This window comes from Castor canadensis, chromosome 10 (assembly GCF_047511655.1).
Source record: "Castor canadensis chromosome 10, mCasCan1.hap1v2, whole genome shotgun sequence".
Taxonomy (NCBI): Eukaryota; Metazoa; Chordata; class Mammalia; order Rodentia; family Castoridae; genus Castor; species Castor canadensis.
The window spans coordinates 115,303,132-115,322,932 of NC_133395.1; the positions used below are offsets into that span (position 1 = coordinate 115,303,132).

At 42.3% G+C, this 19,801-nt stretch overlaps 1 protein-coding gene and 1 non-coding gene across 19 annotated transcripts in view; one reads left to right on the forward strand and one right to left on the reverse strand.

The window, feature by feature from the left end:
* Positions 1-18,938, reverse strand: part of LOC109683367 (ERC protein 2) — a 998,591-nt gene extending 979,653 nt beyond the window's left edge. For 8 of the 18 annotated variants that reach the window (XR_012436318.1, XR_012436316.1, XR_012436317.1 and 5 more), the window contains exons 1-2: positions 18,790-18,923; positions 17,611-17,679 (exon numbers count right to left, since the gene is read on the reverse strand). The gene's annotated coding sequence lies outside the window, so the exon portion shown is untranslated. Of the gene's footprint in view, positions 1-17,610; positions 17,680-17,739; positions 17,758-18,789 lie in introns of those variants that run through there. The other 10 variants (XR_012436319.1, XR_012436320.1, XM_074043986.1 and 7 more) reach the window with 4 other exon arrangements.
* Positions 4,088-4,213, forward strand: LOC141413236 (small nucleolar RNA SNORA40). Its single transcript, XR_012438035.1, has one exon. It is a non-coding gene; the product is annotated as a small nucleolar RNA SNORA40 (small nucleolar RNA).
* Positions 18,939-19,801: the final 863 nt, after the last annotated feature.

Genomic DNA, 19,801 nt, shown 5'->3' on the forward strand with positions numbered 1-19,801 from the left:
ACAAGTGGTAGCTGGATTTGGCCCACAGGCTGTAGTTTGATGATCTTCTAAATGGGTTCCTTTGGCAACCCTAGGCCCAGAAATATGCACACTGGTAGCACAGCTCTCCCTCAGGAGGATAGGCTTGGCAAAGGCTCTCAAGCAGACCCTGAAAGACAACTGGAAGTCATTTAGGCAGGCAGTTTACAGGCCTGTGAGGATTCTGCAGTGCCAACCACAGGCTCCAGGTGGGTACCTGCACCTGGCCCCAGGGACTCCTCCCACTTAGGGACAATACAGTCACACAGGAGGGCCGGAGTGGGCCCTCTTAAGCATGAGGCCCTGTCTAGGGGTTCCTCTAGATCAGGTACATAGACACAGGGGCTCTGCAAAATAATCTTTGTATTTGAAAGAATGAAGCTGGTGCTTTAGTATCATGATATTCCATCATGTCTTTGAAATAATTTCCATAGAAGTTATGTGACAATTTTGTAATATAGATAGAGAGGAGGAATATTGTCTTTTTGTGTGTGATACTGGGGTTTGAACTCAGGGCTTCACTCTATAGCTTCAGCCCTTTTTGTTCTAGTTATTTGAAGATAGGATCTTACTTTATGGGCAGATCAGCCTGGACTCTGATCCTCCTACTTATGCTTCCCGTGGTCACTGGGATGACAGGTACATGCCATCATGCTCAGCTTTTTACCATTTAGATGGGGTTTCATGAACTTTTTTTCCACCCAGACTGGAACTGCAATCCTCCCAATCTCAGTCTCCCTCATGGCTTGGGATGACAGGTGCATGCCACTGTGCCCTGCTATTGGTTGAGATGGGAGTCACAAGAACTATTTGCCTGGGCTGGCCTCCAACCACAGTCCTCACCATTTCAGCTTCCCAAGGAGTTAGGATTACAGGCGTGAGCCATTGGTACCTGACTTTGGCACTAGTCCCAAAAGAAAAGGGAGGGCCTTTCTGGTTAGAGTCACATACCTAACTTCTTAATGGGCAACCTTGAACAAAGTACTTCACTTCGCTGATCCTTACTTTTTTCATCTGTACATGGAAGTAACAGAAGTACTTTTCATCAGGATTTGGAAAATATAAAATGAGATGATACAAGAAAAGTACTTAGCACAACGCCCAGATAAATCTTATGCTCAAGAAAAGTTAACCTTGGTAAGCCCAAGGTTACCAGACCGTAGCACCAGTGGTTTAAAACCTCCAGGTTACCTTGAAATTCTCTCACTTACTAAGCTTAGCCTGTGTCAGGCTATCTTAGGTTAAACTCAACCTGTTGCCCAAAAATGCTTAAGATATCAGCCTTTAAAAAAAAAAAAGCTAGAAAGATCTGCAGGCTACAATATTATGTAACTATAGATAATGAAAGTCTCAACAATAAACTATTTACTCTTTAAACTATCTTGGGGAGACTGTACTGGGGTTTGAAATCAGGGCCTCATGCTTGCTAGGCAGGCGCTCTCCCACTTGAGCCACTCCACCAGCCCAAGCTATTTAATCTTTAAATGACACAAAAATATGAATTAAGGGGAAAAATCCAGCTTGACATAGCAGAGATTTTTTAAAATACTTTTCTGTCATTCTCCAAAAAATCTCTATCTAACTCAAACATACCTATTCACACCTCACTACTCCCTCCTTTAGTTTCCTTAAAGTCATTCTATAATTACTGTTTTCTGTGTATAGATTTAGCATGATTATATGTTCAGCTGCCTTGGCTCATATTTTATGGCAAAGTGTTTAAGGAAGCTGACTATATTCCATACTACAAGGTAAGGGCTCTATACATCCAAGTATTAGTTAACTATTCTTTCCACTAGCCAGTTCCATTGTTTAAGTTCAAACCCTTTCAATTTATTTCAAAGTATTAAATTTAAAACCTGAAAGATTCCACCTCACCCCTGTTAGAATAGCCATCATTAGCAACACCACAAACAACAGGTGTTGGCGAGGATGTGGGGAAAAAGGAACCCTCTTACACTGTTGGTGGGAATGTAAACTAGTACAACCACTCTGGAAAAAAATTTGGAGGCTACTTAAAAAGCTAAACATTGATCTACCATTAGATCCAACAATACCACTCTTGGGGATATACCCAAAAGACTGTGACACAGGTTACTCCAGAGGCACCTGCACACCCATGTTTATTGCAGCACTATTCACAATAGACAAGTTATAGAAACAGCCAAGATGCCCCAGCACTGACGAATGGATTAAGAAAATGTGGTATCTATACACAATGCAATTTTATGCAGCCGTGAAGAAGAACGAAATGTTATCATTCGCTGGTAAATGGATGGAATTGGAGAACATCATTCTGAGTGAGGTTAGCCTGGCCCAAAAGACCAAAAATTGTATATTCTCCCTCATATGTGGACATTAGATCAAGGGCAAACACAACAAGGGGACTGGACTTTGAGCACACGATAAAAGCTTTAGCACACAAGGGAGGGGTGAGGATAGGTAAGACACCTAAAAAATTAGCTAGCATTTGTTGCCCTTAATGCAGAGAAACTAAAGCAGATACCTTAAAAGCAACTGAGGCCAATAGGAAAAGGGGACCAGGAACTAGAGAAAAGGTTAGATCAAAAAGAATTAACCTAGAAGGTAACACACATGCACAGGAAATCAATGTGAGTCAACTCCCTGTATAGCTATCCTTATCTCAACCAGCAAAAACCCTTGCTTCTTCCTATTATGGCTTACACTCTCTCTACAACAAAATTAGAGATAAGGGCAAAATAGTTTCTGCTGGGTATTGAGGGGGTAGGGGGGAGAGGGAGGGAGTGGAGTGGGTGGTAAGGGAGGGGGTGGGGGCAGGGGGGAGAAATGACCCAAGCCTTGTATGCACATATGAATAATAAAAAAAAAATTTAAAACCTGAAACACCTAAAATCTTTTGTTAAAGAAACACACTGTTACTTAATATACAGCTAAGCCTACAAGTTAAAAATATAGCAAAACCCAAACAATAAACAGTAAACATAACTTGAGATGCTAAATAAAATTAAAATAGCAGTTATGGTTAATATAATATGTTGATTATAGCAACATTATTCATTGCCTCATAAAGTCTCATAGATGGAACAAATTAAACTGGTTGCACCAAAGAGATAAAGTTTTTAGATACGTTTTTAAAACATCTGTGCACTTTCCTTTAATCTGTAAACGTGAAATGTCAATTGTGAAACTGCAGCTATGGCATACTTACAGAAAAAAAAGAATATTCAGGAATTATTGAGTCTTATACTCAAAAATCCTCAATCTGTCAACTAACAGATGTTCCAGAGAAAGTGACAGAAAGGTAGAAGAAAACAGCTCTATCCCATTGCCCCTAAAAATCCAATCACACAAAATTTTTCTACATTTACAATAACATAAGGATTATGTCTAAATAGCTTTTTACTAGAAAAGAATATACATATAATCACATACACGAGGAAAAATTTTAGCAATGATTATAAGCTATTTTTTAAAAAAGACCACAATCAGGAAGGGGAGAAAGGCTTAAATGTGCAAATTTCAGAGATAAGCATTCACCTGTTTTCTGGAAAGAAGAGAGAAAATAAATGTCATGGTCTAAAAAATATGACTGATAACCATGGAGGAGTCACATGTGAGTCTTTAGCAAGGACCAAGTGCACAGTGCCAGGACTCAGAAACCCCTTTAAAGACTGAAATTATAGTGAATGAGAGTCAGTGCATCAAGTGATCACGTAACTGAGGCAAATCTCTCATCAGGAATGGATAACAGTGTCATGATAGCTCATATAACAGAAAAAAAAAAAGGGGAAAGTAAGGGACTTGGTTTGAACCTATGCGACAAATATTTCTAGAGAACAAATCTGCAATGTGAAGTGGAAAATGCCAGACGCTCAAATCGCTCCATGTGAAAAAGGATCATAGCCCTTTATTCATGTTTATATCAACAACTCTAATTGTTGTGCAAGGCATCTGTTACTCTGAATGCGGGAAGTAGCGGAGGGCCTCTCCAGAGAGATAGGAGTGGTCTCAGATGGAGGGAGTCCACCAAATGGAAGAGAACATTCGGTTTTTAAACTGGGCAAGAAGTAGAGACTGGAGGCACATCCGCAGTCATGTTTATTCAAGAATTTTCCAATCTCAGACTTACAGACAGGTGCAAAAAATAAATCCTCTTTTGCAACCCAGAACTCATTGTACAATATGAGTTTTGATAGATAAAAAAAAGAATATAGTGGAGAAAAAAAGAATTTTCAAATCTCAAGTTGAGCACTGGTGGCTCACGCCTGTAATCCTAGCTACTTGAGAGGCTGAGATCGGGAAGATCACGATTTGAGGCCAGCCCAGGCAATAGTTCGTGAGACCCCCATCTCCAAAATAAACAGAGCAAAATAAACAGACAGGAGATGTGGTTCAAGTTGTAGAGCTCCTGCCTAGCAAGCACAAAGCCCTGAGTTCAAACCTCAGTATCACCCCAAAAAAAAACAATAAATTTTAACTGATCAATTAATTAATTAAAATAAATGAATTTTCAAATCTCATGAGAACTTAAGGGCTGTCTTTATTCAGTGATCTGAAAACAAATAATGTAAGGCTACTCTTGATCCTCACAACCGACATGCCCATCAAGTTTGCGCACCAAGGTCAATGAAAAAGAAGATGAACTCCGGAATCTCAGTGATGCAGTCCCACTGGGTGGAAGGTAAAGGGTGTCAGATCCCTCAGCATGAGGCAGAGTTCACAGAAGCTGAATACTATGGATGTGGTTGGAGAACTGAGCCATCAGCCAGCACACAGCAGGGCGGACCAGCTGACTGCCAAAGAACCCACCCCAAACAATCAGCATCATCTTCTAGTCACAAGCGGCAATTTAGTTAATGCAGTTAAATTAATGTTCTAATTTGAATTAGCAATATGAAGTATACTCAATTTCTAAACTGATTTAGGTCTTATGAAGATATTAAGAGCTTGGAAAAAAAACACCTCATCAGCTTTATGTTTATGTAATTAAAGCACTGTTATAATGACAATTATTTAAGCCAACTCTGGGGTTCTATGAGAACTTTTCTTTAAAAGGGATCACCCCCAAGTTTGAGATACCTTGGTTAAGTGATTAAGCATATACTGTAGTTGAGTGCCTCATTTCACACTTGCTAGCTGTTTAACTTTGAGCAAGTTAATGAACTTCTTTGAGCTTTGGTAGCAATGGCCTCAGGTGTAACAATAGTTACTTTACAAAAATAGTTACATTTACAAAAATGAGTAAATCAAAGAATGTAGAGGTGCTTAGCATAGTGCCTGAGGCTTAGTAAGTACTCAGTACAACCATCATCATCATCAATATTGACCACAGAGACATTGGGTTGCTTTCTTAAATTAAATCCTTTAGTACAATGTTTCTTCCTTATGAGTAAAGTAGAAAAAACAATAGTAAACATCTTCCAATAAGCTAACAAGATTACCTGGTTTTAAGGTTGGAAAAAAAAAGTACCAGAAAGAAAAATTTTAGCCAATACAAAAAATTGTATCATTTGCTCAAAATATTTACCATTCCTCTCTAGGTGGCCTATCCCTACCATCTCCCTCCTGTAAGAAGAGAATCCTTCTGCCCCATTGACATCTGGCTTGACCATGTTACTTGTTTTGGACAATGACATGTAAGCAGGTGTGACTTATGCTATATCCAAACAGAAGTTAGAAGAGGCTTGGAGTGGTGATACAAACCTATAATCTCAGCTACTCAGGAGGTGAGGGTAGAAGGATAGAGGTTCAAGACTGGTATGGGCAATTAGTATGAGATCCTATTTGAAAAACAAATTAAAAACCAAGAGGACTGGGGACATGACTAAAATGTAGAGCACTTGACTCGCAAGTGAAGGGCCCTGAATTCAACCCCAATACTGCCAAAAAAAAAGTTAGAAATTATAAAAGTCATCTTCTGCGTAAGCCATTGTTTTGTCTTCTCCACCATGAGGTTGGTCTGTCCAAGATAAGTTTCTTTAGTCTAGTCCCAGAACAAAGACAACATGGAACAAAACCACAGACAACCCACAAGAGAGAAGTAAGTCACTGAGATTTGGAGGTCATTTGTTATTTTGGCATAACCTAGCAATATCTGAATAACACATTCACCTACCACAAATACCGTGCTAAAACAAAATATTTAACATTTAGGTTAAAATGTAGGACAGCATTTTCTCACTGATTTGTCTCTCATTTTTTTCCTTCCTTTTATGGCATTACCAATCTACGAATGTCATCCTTTCAGGAACAGAGTATTTCATGTTAGGCCTCTAGAGAGATGCAAATCATTCGTAAATGATGTCTTTTCATGCATACAACCAACTATTTTAACCACCTCCATATGTATTTTCTTTTTCATTCTTGGGCTCTGATTTCTTTCCTGACAAATAGATACTTATGTTTGTTGGGTGTCAAGATGAAGGTAGCCACTGAAAAGGCTCAAAGGAGGGTAAATCTGGCTATGTGGTGACAGAGTTGTAAAAATAGTGTAGATAGTGAAGACCAGCTAATATCAATGGGCATGGGCTGGAACTCAGGACACATGTGTGAGTATATGTTCTAGAGCACAGTGCCATGAAGAGTCCACCTATGCCTGGCCCAAGCATGCCTTACTATAGGAAGCCAAGAGAAAGGGAACCCAGGCACCTGCCATCTGTGATCCCATCTTACAATGTTTTTATGAGTTTGTGATTGCACCTAATGATGCTCCCTTTTGCAAGTCAGAGGATTCAACCCTGAGAGCTCCTTGAAGGCAAGACCACATTCCATTCATCTTCTAACTCAGCACGACTGCAGTTGTAACTAAAGGCAATGTAGTGCAGAACAGGGCAAAGCATGGGCTTTGAAACCAAGAGTGAGCCAAATCCCAGTTTCTCCACTTACTTGGGTTGGGACCTTGCTAGCTGATGCTGTAAGTGCCCTACCCATGTTCTTCTGACTTGAACATTTTTAGAGTGCCCCAAGGGACTTCCACTGCCAATAGCAGCATCTCTGTCTGAGGGCTTCTTTTGAAGTGGGGAGGGGGCTGGTAATCTTCCCTTAGAGAAAACAGAAGTGCCAGGGAACTAATCACCCTCAAAAAAACATCTCTTAGACATTTATACCCTGACACTTATATCAGCATTATTCACATTAGACAAAAGGTATTGAATGAGTAAAGAAAATACAGTATATACACACAATGGAATATTATTCAGCCTTAAAAAGGAATGAATCTCTGACAACTGCTACAACATGTATACAAGAGATACTAAAAGGAACTGGAATTTTGTATGCAACCCAATTCTTTGCCAAAAAGGAGCTGATCCCACAAAAGTTACATAAGCTCTCCAGCCATCAACCAGACTCTCTATAACAAACAGAACACCACCATATCTTCTTGATCTAGGGAATTAGAGGGCCATGCAGTTAACAGTACACAAACTGTAGCTCTTGTCCCTTACTCTCTTTGGATACAAATATATCATCTTAGCATCGCTAAGGCTTCTGGTGAAGACTAGGATGCATGTAGTTTTTATGTCCTAACAAGTAAAACCATGGAATCATGAAGTTCCATGGAGGTGTATGCTTTGCTGAGGATGATTTTATTTGCTTTGGTTTCTAATTGTTTGTTTGCCAGAATTCACAGAGAATGTTGCCACCATAACAATCACCTATGCCAACTGGCAAAGCACAGGAATAGATTACTAATTAGTAGACTTTCTTAAATAAGACTGATGAGGGCTTGGGTGGAGCTCAGTGGTGAAGCTTGTGCTTAGCACATGCAAGGCCTGGGTTCCACCCCAAACCTCTCAAAAACATATACATACGTACACACACATATACACATACACACTGATTAGAAATCCAACATTTGTCACCTACTTCTATAGAAAATGCTTTTCTGAATATGTATTTTTAATTGAATAAAAGCTGACTAGACTTACATGTTTAAGAAAAAAGGAAGCTGTGTTCCCCAAAACAAATAAAATCCTGAATTATGTCTTCCACTTTAACATAATCCTCAAAGCTTCTTCTCAACATTTCAGACACTGTTCTTACCAAGTTTTTTCTTATTCCACACAACTATATAGAGTTGGCCAAATGAAGGTCCAAAGTGTCTGATTGATCACCATCCATACTGGGCATGTCTACTGGTTTCCATGTTTGCTCAGTTACATTAGGAGAGTCATACTTCTCTCCTATTATTACCTACATTTTCCATTTCCCATTTATAAAGTAGTGACAAAATTCAAGAAATAGTCAAGCGATTTTACAAACTCTGCTGTGGTGATGCTGTTGAAAGAAGTAAAATTACTTTTCAGCAGGCAAAGTCGTGATACTACAAGTCCTCGGTTCATAAACTGGGCACAAATGTTCAAAGCAATGCATGAAAGGCAATTCAGCAGTGTTACCATATAATATACAAAAATGTTAGATCAGAAGCAGCTCCAGTACACGTGGGGCACTACATAGTGTTCTGGCCCATAACTCCCAATCTTGTACAGTTCATGGACTAATTAAACAATTTCCACTCATGAACCTCCTCACACCACTCTCAAAGGCTGTGCACTATAAATTACTCCAAGCATTTCCCCTCCGTGAGTCTAACAAATTCAGTTTAATTCTGTCCATTAACTGCAAACATTGGCAAAGATTTTAAAACAAGATCCATCCTCTGTTCTCTGCTCAGCACTCACTGAAAAGAACTTGGTCCTGGATGATATTGGAGAAAGTCTTAAAACCAACAAGTGGCATGGAGTCCCCTGCAGATCTCTGATCAGGAACATCCACACCTGGAAAATGGTCTTTGACTGTAGGTAAGGCTGCACAAATTGTGTTTGGTCAATGAAATCACAAGGGTCATTCTAGGATTCCCAAAGCCACATTCAACCTTTCTATGGTTCCTCAGGTTGTCCTGCCACTCCCTAGATTTTAAATTTTAAATTTTAAGCTCATTTGAAGGTGAAGCCTCAGCCCATCTCCTTCATGGTTCACAGGATCCTTTTATCCTGTCACTGTCTCTGGCCCTTCCGACCATCCCCCACTCTCAGCCAAGCTAACCTCTGGCTCTACAGGTCTACTTTCACTCCTCCTCACCCCAAATCTCCCACTCTCTGGCTCATCTTTGTTTTTTGCAGTAATGGGGATTGAACCCAGAAAATACTCCACCACTTGAGCCACTCCCCCAGTCCTTTTGCTTTTAATTTGTTTTTTAGATAGACTCTCATGCTAACTTTGCCTGGGCTGTTCTCAAATGGTGATCCTCCTGTTTTCACCTTCCAAGCTAGGATTATAGGCATGAACCACTGTACTTGGCTTGGCTCACCTCTGGACCTGGGCATTTGCTATTCCCTGTTATTTGTGCCATCAAATCCAAGCCCACCCTACTCCAGCAAACTCCACTTGCCTTCAGTGACACCTTAGGCATCACCTTCCTCAGGAAGCCTTCCTTCATCCTTCATTCGTGAACCTTCTAGGTCCTCCAAAATAGCCTGGTGCTCCCACCAGAAAGGCACCCATTTACCACTACCCATTTACTAGTCTGATGTTCCACTAGACACTACAGCCCTGGAACCCCCAAAATCGTCTGCTGTGTTTATAGTCCTCCCCATGCCCAGAACGGGACTGACACAAAGCAAGTACACAGACATGCAATGAATAAATAATACAATGGTCTAATTCCTTGTTAATAAAGCCCACCATAAAAGCATATAGGCTGTTTTTGTTTTCGAGGTTTAAAATACCTAACAAATGTTAGCTACCTAGTTGAAACTCTGCATGAAGAAGCTGCTGCAAAAAATAGCATCACAGGTAAAGGGCCTTTGAGGAAAGGTGGCCTAGACGATGGAGAAACAGAGATTCCCAAGTAAGCAGAAAGCTGGTGGCAAACACAGATGGAACTCAGGTCTCTTGACCCCAGGCTAGTGCCACATCTCTGAAAAGAATCTGGTCTGAAGTTATTCTAAGCAACCGTTCATGTTGTGCATTCAAGGTGGTCCACTGGTGTGTTTGAAGCCTGTATATAAAAATACAGTTCTTTCTCAGCCTTAATAGAAAAGGTAAAGAATTCCCCTTGTGTGCTCACCCCTGCTAACTGCTCCACGCTCACAAGCCTGATGAATAGCAATCTCTAAAACCCAGTAGGCTTTGTGTCTACCCAACATCAAACAGGACTCATTTCCCCCAAAGCCCACCAGAGTGCCAACCTGTCATCCCATTCACTACCCAGCCACTGCTTCCCTCAGCGAAAGGCTTCAGGAGCAAGCTGGATGAAGAGCCAATCTGCAGAACAAAGAAGGGGTGGGAGGAAACATTAAGACCTGGAAGGGAAGAAAAAACACACATTCCCAGAAGAAAAGATATGAACAACGATGAACATGAAAGAGTCAACAACCACTGTACTTGGACCCTGACGCTTGAACCACCATCGTCCTCCTTGAGGCGATGAGCAGCTGGCAGGAATGTAACATGCAATCTGTCTTCAACCAGGCACAAAAAAGTCATCTTGTTAGGAGTTTGAGGCCTACCAGCATCACTGAGATAACCAGGGATCACAGCCCACGCTTACACCTTGCAGAGTGGCTCAAATCTCCACCTTCAGAAAGGAGTTCTCCACGCCCAGAGCCGATTCCAGACCCCAAAGATAGCTTAAACCACTTGGCAGTACAGAGGATGAACTCCCGTCAAGACCACATCCACCTTGCTACAGAAAAATCTACCATATAATAACTAGTAACAACAGTGCATGGCAAGGTTTAATTTCTTAGGAAACCCTGCTCTTCCTTGCTATAATTAGTCATGCCATTTTAGCAGAAATGTCTCTCACAGTTTGCATAAGGATCTGAGAGTATTCCTACAGAACAGTCACATTGCTCGGTTCCCATTCAAGCTCTAGTCTTCTGACCTACTAAGAAGTTGCCTTAAACTAATCATTTATTACTCATGCATTTGAGGGCTGGGGGGTGTACTTTGCTGCCTGAAACATTCAAACCTGAAATCACAGAATGATGACTACCTTTATGGGTAGAAAGCAGTAAGGCAGGAAGACAGATAACACCACCAAACCACACACACACACACACACACACACACACACACACACACACACAAGAATTTACAAGAGTTAAGTGAGCACAGCTCACCTAATAAGCCCTCCTCAGATGTCTACTGGTGATACCAGCAATAATAATCAAAACAGCAGGTCAGACAACAGTGGCTCATGCCTATAATTCAAACTACTTGAGAGACAGAGATGAGGAAGAACATGGTTTGAGGCTAGACCAGGCAAAAAGTTAAAGAGACTTCATCTCAATAAATAAGCTGGCTATGGTAGGACATATCTGTAATCCCAGCTGGGCAGGGGGCATAGGCAGGAGGATCATAGTACAAGGTTGGCCCTAGGCAAAAACTCAAAAATCCTACCTGAAAAATAACTAAAGCAAAAAAGGGCTATGGGTGTGGCTCAAGTGGTAGAGCACCTGCCTAGCAAGAGTGAAGCCCTGAGTTCAAACCTCAGTACCACAAAAAAAAAAAAAAAGTAGAAATTGAAGAATAAAGGATGGCAAAGAAAGGCTTCTGGAAGGCATCTATGAACACTCACTGGCCTTCAATCCACAGGTGTATCTCAGAGACCTCCTTCCCACCCATTCTTATGCAGTGGGGCTGTAATGTCATTATTGACTTCCAGGAAAAAAGTAATCACTTAGTTCCTTCCTGAAAGTGCTGACCTCCTCTCCTCCCCTCCCCTCCCTTCCCTTCCCCTCCTCTTCTCTTCTCTCTCTTTTCAATTTTGTTGAGTGCTCACAAGGTGCCAGCAACCAGAGAGTCCCTGGGCTCTGACCAAAATGAACTCTGCCTGGCAAAGTCAATATGAGTTCAAGAACAGAGGGAGTAGAACTTGAAAGCAATGACTCTCAGAGATGAAAGTAGAGAAGGAATGCCCAAGAGGTTAAGATGACAAACCTGGGAATCAGCCAGCCAAGTGCTGAGGAGATTCTAGTGGGGCAGAAACTAAACTGGCCCAAGAGAGGAGTGACCGATCATATCTCAATGAAGTCAGTGAGATGGTGACCTTGGGCTCCCCAGCTGAGGCTGAGCGAGTAGAACCTCACACCAAAAACTCAGTCCTACCTGTGAAAGTGGGATGACCTAGCTCTCCTGGCATTGACACTGGGCTCAGGTTGCTTCTGACACAGTCGTGGACCATACACTGCTCCTACTCTGTCCAGTGATAAAGCATTCTTGAAAGCCAGGCAAATGTGGGTTCAAATCTGACTCTTTGAGCAAGTTCTCCTGCTTCTTCATTCATTCAACAAATATTTATTGAACATCTACTATGTGTCAAATACTCTTTTAGATTCTGGGGATATAGCCAAAGGTCAAAGCCCTTGCTTTAACAAATTCTTTGAACCTCAGTCTCCTTATCTGTAAAATGATGACAACACACCTGCCTTTATAGAGAATACAAAATGAGCAATGGAAAGCACCTAGCGCAGTACCTAACACATAGCAAGTGCTCAAAAAATGGTGTCCTTCATAGAACAGAGCAAGCATATCCATGACTCCCCAGTGGAGTACAAGCTCCAAGTGAGGAACTATCTATAGCTCACCTCTGTGTCCCCAGTGTCTATCACAAAGTAAATGCTCCATAAATATTTTGTAAGTCAATAAACGTGTACTCAGTTAGCAGTAGTCATTGTTATTGTAACTGATAATCATTATTCCTATTAAGTCACAGATATTCTATTACCTAAAAAGAACAACATATTAAAACCTCTATATTTCCTTTTTAAGAAAAATGCCCTATACAATATATCTCTAGCCTTTTTTTTAAAACATGAAAACATAAGTATTTTAATTCAAAGACTCTATTAGTACAGAGACTTGCATGGACAGTTGATGTCAATGTCTGCCTACTATTTCTGAGCACAAAAGGCAAGTTGGCCAGACATTACACTAATCCAGAAGACAATGAAAAAAGTAAACTTTAGCAGATCTGTTAATAGTTGACATATCAGCAAGCATAAGGCAAAAAGTGCTGCAGAAATAAATAATTTTAGCAAGATTATTTATTTTATTTAATAAAATTATTTTTAAAAATTTATTTAAATAAATAATTTTTTTTAAAGTCTTCCTGGCTTAAAACAACAAAGGTTCGTTTTTTGGTCATGTTATATATCCAACACCAGTTGACTGGAAGCTGTGCTCATTTAGTGACTCAGGGACCAATGCAGATGGAGGCTGTGATTCTAGGATCATCACAGCAGTGGAAGAGAACACTGGGTGGTCTCACACTGGAAATGAAACATTCTAGCACAGAAGGGATAGAAGCCACATCCAACCTATGCCATAAAGGAGAAAGTCACTATGGCCACTTTGACAGTCTCTACCACAGATGTTAAGAATACCAAGTTGTAGAATAACAAAGAATGCTCAAGGGTTGGGGGCAGGGGGGAGAAATGACCCAAGCCTTGTATGCACATATGAATAATAAAATAAAATAAATAAAAAAACAAAGAATGCTCAAAACATCTGGACAGCTATAAGGTTTACATAATCCTGACCTGGAAAGGTGTACAGGGATCGTTTTAGAATAGTGGCCTCAACAGAAAGCCACCTTGGGCAACAGAAACCTGGACTCTGAATTTTCAGAGCAGCTCTGCTTTTTTCTACAAATCTACTGAGGGTACAGATCAAATTTTTATTTAGGAAACACAAAAAGGTTCTACAGCTGAAAAGCATTTGAAAACCACTAATGTAAACTAAATCCTTGTACAGATTTTAAAAAGTAGAGGAGAGAGAAAGAGAGAGAGAGAGAGAGAGAGAAACTGACTCAAAGTTAAAGTAGCACCCCCCAGTGAAAGCTCTGGGATGTTCAGCTGATTGACAAGTGGAAAGTTCACTGACAGAATCTCTGCGCAACTGGAGCATCCTCTGATTTGTCCTTCACCTCTGTTACCTTTAACTGGTACAATGAAGCCAGACCCAGACCACAGTCATGTTGGACAAGGTCATCGAGGACTCAATAAATGGTACCAACAAGGAGCAGAAACCCCCACCCAACAGCACAGAATGGTCCACATTCCATCAACGACTCTCTATTACTCATTCCCTACTTCCTGGCAAATGTGAAGCCATCAGAGGACGCTAATACTAACCTTCAGGCAACTTTTGTTTTGTTCTCAGATTACAGGTTAACAGCCAACTATGATTTGTGTTTAGCCAGTTTCATTCTGCCTGTGTTCCCAGGTCTGTTTCATTCACACTAACATTGCCTGTCATGTACTTAAGCCTCCAGGGTCTTCCAACCTCCAGTGTCTGCCTTATGCTCTGTAGCCCATGAAATCAAGCTCAAAGTCTTCAACCTGGAGTCCAGTTGCCTCCTCAATCTTACTTGAACTTATTTTTGCAACTTTATCTCCACTGTGGTACTTACCCTGCCCAGCCAAAGGCAGGGTGATGAGCCTAAACATCAAAATGACACTGTCTTGAATCCCAACTCATCCATTTACTAAGTTGTATGATTTGGGGCAAGTTCCTTCACTTCTCTGACTTTTAATGTTCTCACCTGTAAAAGAAGTATGATAGCTTCTACTTCAAAGGGCTCTTGGGAAAGTGTGTGCCAGTGAAAAAGTTAATACTGCTATTACAATGTTCTTCTTGTTCACCTTTCTTACTCTGGCTAAATAAAATAACTCATTATATCCACGTGTGCGCCTCATAAATTCTACTCTATCCACTGCTCTATCTGTATGTTCAACCCTTTCTCTGCATCAAGAACCCAGAAAAATGCCATTTCATCCAACAGTTCTTTCCTTATATCTACCACTAATGGTAAATTCCATGGAGACAGAACCCACATCAGATTAAAACTCTGTATTCACCACCGCATTGAATCTTATTTCTTGGAACACTGTAGGAGCTAATAAATATGTTTTCATAATTTAATAACACGTGTGAATGCACATACCCACTATTATAGTCAGATTAGATAATCTCAGCTAACCTAGAATCAAATATGGCATGTTCCTGAAATGCAAACATTAAACACTGTGTCTGTATGTCCTAAAGCTAGTAAGGAGACTGAACTGCATTGTCCAAAAATGAGAAGAAAAAATTATAACATTCTCTGATCACATCACACTTTTTTTGTGGGAGTTTGGATCATAGTTCATAAAATATTCCTTCCCCTACTATGGGCAGAATTTACTTTTACCCACAGATGTGACTTGCTGTGCCCAAAAAAAAGTTTGTCAGTGGAAGAGATATTCGATTGTGTGGTTGCTTTGACTCCTGACTCCAATCATCTTCCGTGAGAAGAAAATGCCCCAGGTACCCTTCAACATGGGCCACCAGACATACATGGTACTCACTGGAACCCAACCTATGCCTTGCAGTAGAGCCACCCAAAAAGCCCAGCCTAGGCCAACCTCAAGGCTCATGAGTGTGACAATAAATACCTGTTGCTATAAATCAGGGAGTTTAGTACGCTGCCAAAGTTGGTTAATACATCTTTACCCTTTGAAATATTTTAACATTGCTCACATGTTCATTCATTTTGTTCCTTTTCTTCATCTAAGAAAGAACAAGATGAAGAATCTTCACCTTTGGTACAGCAATGAGTTCTACCTTTGGATCAACTTTTATTAAATTTTATTTGTTTGTTTGTTTGTTTGTTTTTATCTTAGTTATTTTTTCCAGATAGGGTCTCGTGTTTTTTTTTCCCCTAGGGCTGGCCTTGGACCACATGGATCAACTTTTAAATATTTAAGACCTACACTGTTATTAATACCAGTGTTTTTCTGTTTTCTATTCTATTATCTTCTAAAATAAGGAAAATTGCAGTAAAATGTCATAGAATAGTATGAACATTGCTGAAACTGAACAAATGGCTGGCAAGCATGTCCCCCATGTGACAGCCAAACTGTTAACATGTTAGCTGACTTTCAAAAGGCTAAACAGTGTCCTAGTAAAACAGGCAAAAATGCAGCTTGTACAAAAACAACCTAACCAAAGTCAAAGACTATCTGTAGCTGAATTTATGAACCAATGCTATTCACCTCTCATTTCTCAGGAGGCTTCTGGAAAACCTCCACCACTAAGTTTCACCAGTAGGGTAAGACTCACCAGGCTTAAGTCTGTGGCTTTTCCAACGTAATAAAAAAAAGGCAGCCATACAAGTTTAATAAAATAATTTTAAACGTAAGTATATTTAATCAATAATTAAACTTTCTTTCCTTTAAGTGAAAGAAAAAATAAAACTCTAATTCCTTGGGGTGAGGGACAGGGGAGCCTACTGATAGATATTAAAGGCATTTATTCAACCAAAATCTATTTAAAATTCCAATTGGAAATTTAACGTTTATCAAAAAACTGAAAGTGTGTATTTTATTTTGTTTTGCCTTGTAAGTCATCATCAAGTTTAGAACTAAATTTCCACTGGGTCAAAATAATTTACTAGAAATATCCAACATACAAAGTTGTTAAATTTGCCTATTGGCAGAAGCCATAGCCTTCAAATGGAAAGCAAAAAGGTGTTACAAGGACCATCAACACTGCAGAGGACTTTCCACAGGACAGGCTCTGTGTATGCAAGGAGAGCCACATTTCAGACTGGACACATGCAGATCATGCAATCAAAATTTGAATCCAAGGCCATGGCAAGGTCACACAAACCTGGGCTCAAGTTCTCCTCTTACAGAGGAACTCTGTAAAGTTTAGGAAAAGATAATGCATGAGCTCAGTGAAATGCTAGCATATACAATAACTCTAATATAACAAGAATAGTAATAATATTGTCTTGACAAGCCTGGTTTTTCTACATGAAGACCAGTTCACAATCTAGTCACAAAATGCTGAATTCACATCATTATATTGACATCAGGTAAAGCCTCTATAAGGTTACAGCTCTCCAGATCAACTAGTAATTTTTCTAATGAATTCAATAAGGGTTCTGAAAAATCAACCTTTCACTAGTAGAGGGTTGAAAAGGATCTGGTCCTTCACTCACAAGTCATCCACTGGGGAAAGTCTTGCCTAGTGACTATCCATACCCCTCTCCCAAAATTGTGAAGGGCTTTTATTAAAGCACAGCAAAGATGGCTCACATTAGAAAAAGGCAAACTCTTCTACCCTTCAGAAAGAATATGGCTTGACTTCCCCCCCGCCACCACCTTCCAAACTGACATCCTTCAAAAGAGAGCAAGGCAGCCCTCACTGGATTAAGCTGAATTACACTGTCAAAACTAAAATCCCTTCCTTTCGTGTTGATCCCTTAATAAAACACGTTTACGTGCTTCAAAAATATCTTGTAGATCCATCTAGTAGAGCTAAGAGCCAAACGCTGTATACTCAGAATCAATGTGACTTTACAAGGACAAGAGTGACCACAGGAGGAAAAGTGCCACACCCTTTTCCCAGAGAGCTCAACAGTAAATGGTGTTCCTTAGAAAGACTGCAATTCTGGAGGAAAATGTGGACAATTCAAGCCTCCAACACCCCCAAGCCAATTTCATTCTTTACACAGATTCATTTCATTGTCAAGTCAATGGCCTCAAAGTATCCCCAACTACTACAACTAATAAACAGGGGTGGGGAGAAGGACAAGAGAACATAGTTAAAACATACTTGCTTCTAAGCCCATTTTCGAGGAGTTGTCTTCCCGCTTGTCGGCTTCTCACAGCTGGAGCCCCACACCTGGTGGAAACCAATGGTTAAGTAAAACCACTGATTTAAAGAGCCAACCAGGAAACTAACCATGGCAAGTGGGAACAGCCATCCTCTCCCGAGCATTGATTGGCTCTTGGGGTTCCACGGGTCCCGTTCCACCCATATAAGTGGCAGGTGTGGCTGTCAATCACAGAGGGAACCGACAATTCACCGCTCCGGGAGTAAATTGCCTTTCATCCAGCAAAAGCAGGTAGCCGCCTAAAATCGATCCTTTCCTAGCAGAGCGGACCCTCCCTCTCTGGCGAGGAGAACAGAAGACCCTTAAGTAGAAAATAAATAAGGCAGGGCCAAACAGAGTTTACGAGAGCTATTTTATTATCCCGCACTAAGGCAGCCCTTAATCTTCACTGTCCTAACATGATCTTTCAAAGACTCGGACAGTAACATTGTTTTTTAATTGGGGTACACTCCCGTAAGGACTCCTTTCCTTCTATAATTAGGAGATAAGGAGAGAGAGGGTAGGAATGCTGATCAATTAAATTTCACATCGTATTCCTTTGCATACACCACCACCTCCTATCCCTCTCCAATTAATCCGGCTTCATTTTCCCTGACACGGATTTTTTTTTTTTAACCTACTACCCTCAGAGCCCACCCAGACAGCCAGGTACCCCACCTCCGAACTGGAGCTCCTCCTTACTCTACTTTGTCCTGCTTGGGGTTCAGCAAGACCCCCACCCTCACGAGTACCCCACCCCTTGAGGCAAGAGGGGAAGCCAGGCAAAATGAAGGGGATCTGGGGAAAGGAAAGGCAATGGCAGTGAGGGTGGCTGCCGGAGAGGGACTGCGGGAGGTGGCCCGGGCCACCGGGGCGAGGGAACCGCGCTCGGGCGCTGGAGGAAACCCTGCACTTGTTCCAATCCCGGGGTTTACACATCAAGGCAAATCCGCCGTTAGGCCTCCCCATCCCTTCCCCCGCCCCAGAAAGCCCCAGTGGAAGCGGATGGTTCACCCCTCGGCTCCCCCAGATAACGCATTGCAGCTCCCCACGAGCGAGGGGGACCCAGCACGAGGGATGCCCCGCGCGGACGCCCCGAGGGAGCCCGGCACCCGGCTGCCCCGGCGTCTGCGTCTCACCTTTGCGATGCTCGCCCCGGGGCCGTCCCACATGGATTTGTACAACCTCACGTCGCCTCGGCCCCGGGCGGCCGGGAGGAGCCGGTGCCCGCGCTGGAGCCGGAGCCCGGGCGATCGGGAGCGGGGCGGGGAGCGCACGGAGGGAGGGAAGGAGGAGGACACGGCTCCGAGGGCAGGGGCCGGGGCCGGGGCCGGGGCCGGGGCCGGGCGGGGCCGGCGGCCGAGGGGGCGGCACCCGCCGCAGTCCCGAGACGCGCGCTCGCGAGGCGCTGCCAGACCCTGCACTCGGTAGGGCCCCCGCCCGGCCGGCCGCCGCGCGCTCTCTCAGTCTCGCTCACTCTCTCTCGCTCGCTCGCTCGCTCGCGGAGGCCCTGACTCACATTCCCAGCATTCCCGAGGAGCCCCTGGGGGGGCCGGGGCTAGGGCCTGGGCGCCTCCGCGGGGGGCAGCAGAGAGCGCCAGGCCCAGGGAGGAGTGGGGGCCGCCGGGTCTTCGCAGCGCCTCCTCCTCGGAGGCCGCAGTCCTGAAGCACCTGACTCCCATCTTATGACCCAGAAGCCCCTTCCCTGGTACTCCCCTCCAAAAGCTGCCAGACACTTCTAGGACTTGTCAGGTGGCTTTGGAGACGAGGGATAGCACTTATCTTTTAGGTTAGAAGCTTTAGAGCGGGAATCTTGTTCCCATCCCCGCACCGTCCTTAGAAGACTGAAAGAATACCCTAAGGTTTTCCCTTCTTGATCCCCCAAGGAAAGGAGAGAATGGAAGATGAAGACGAGAACACCATGTTGCTCACATTCTTAGCGTGCTTCTTCTGTGTCCTGCAATGTGCTTGCACTTGTCTCACTTAAAGTAGAAAGATAGTACCTGAGCTCATGCACATGTACACAGAGGATTTGGAAAAGTTGTTCATTGGGAAAAGCTTCCACTCAACAAGGCTGGAGTCATCCCAGCTGCTGACATTTCATATTAGGGAAGGGACTAAGAAAGGTCATGGGCATATCCAAACTTTGTG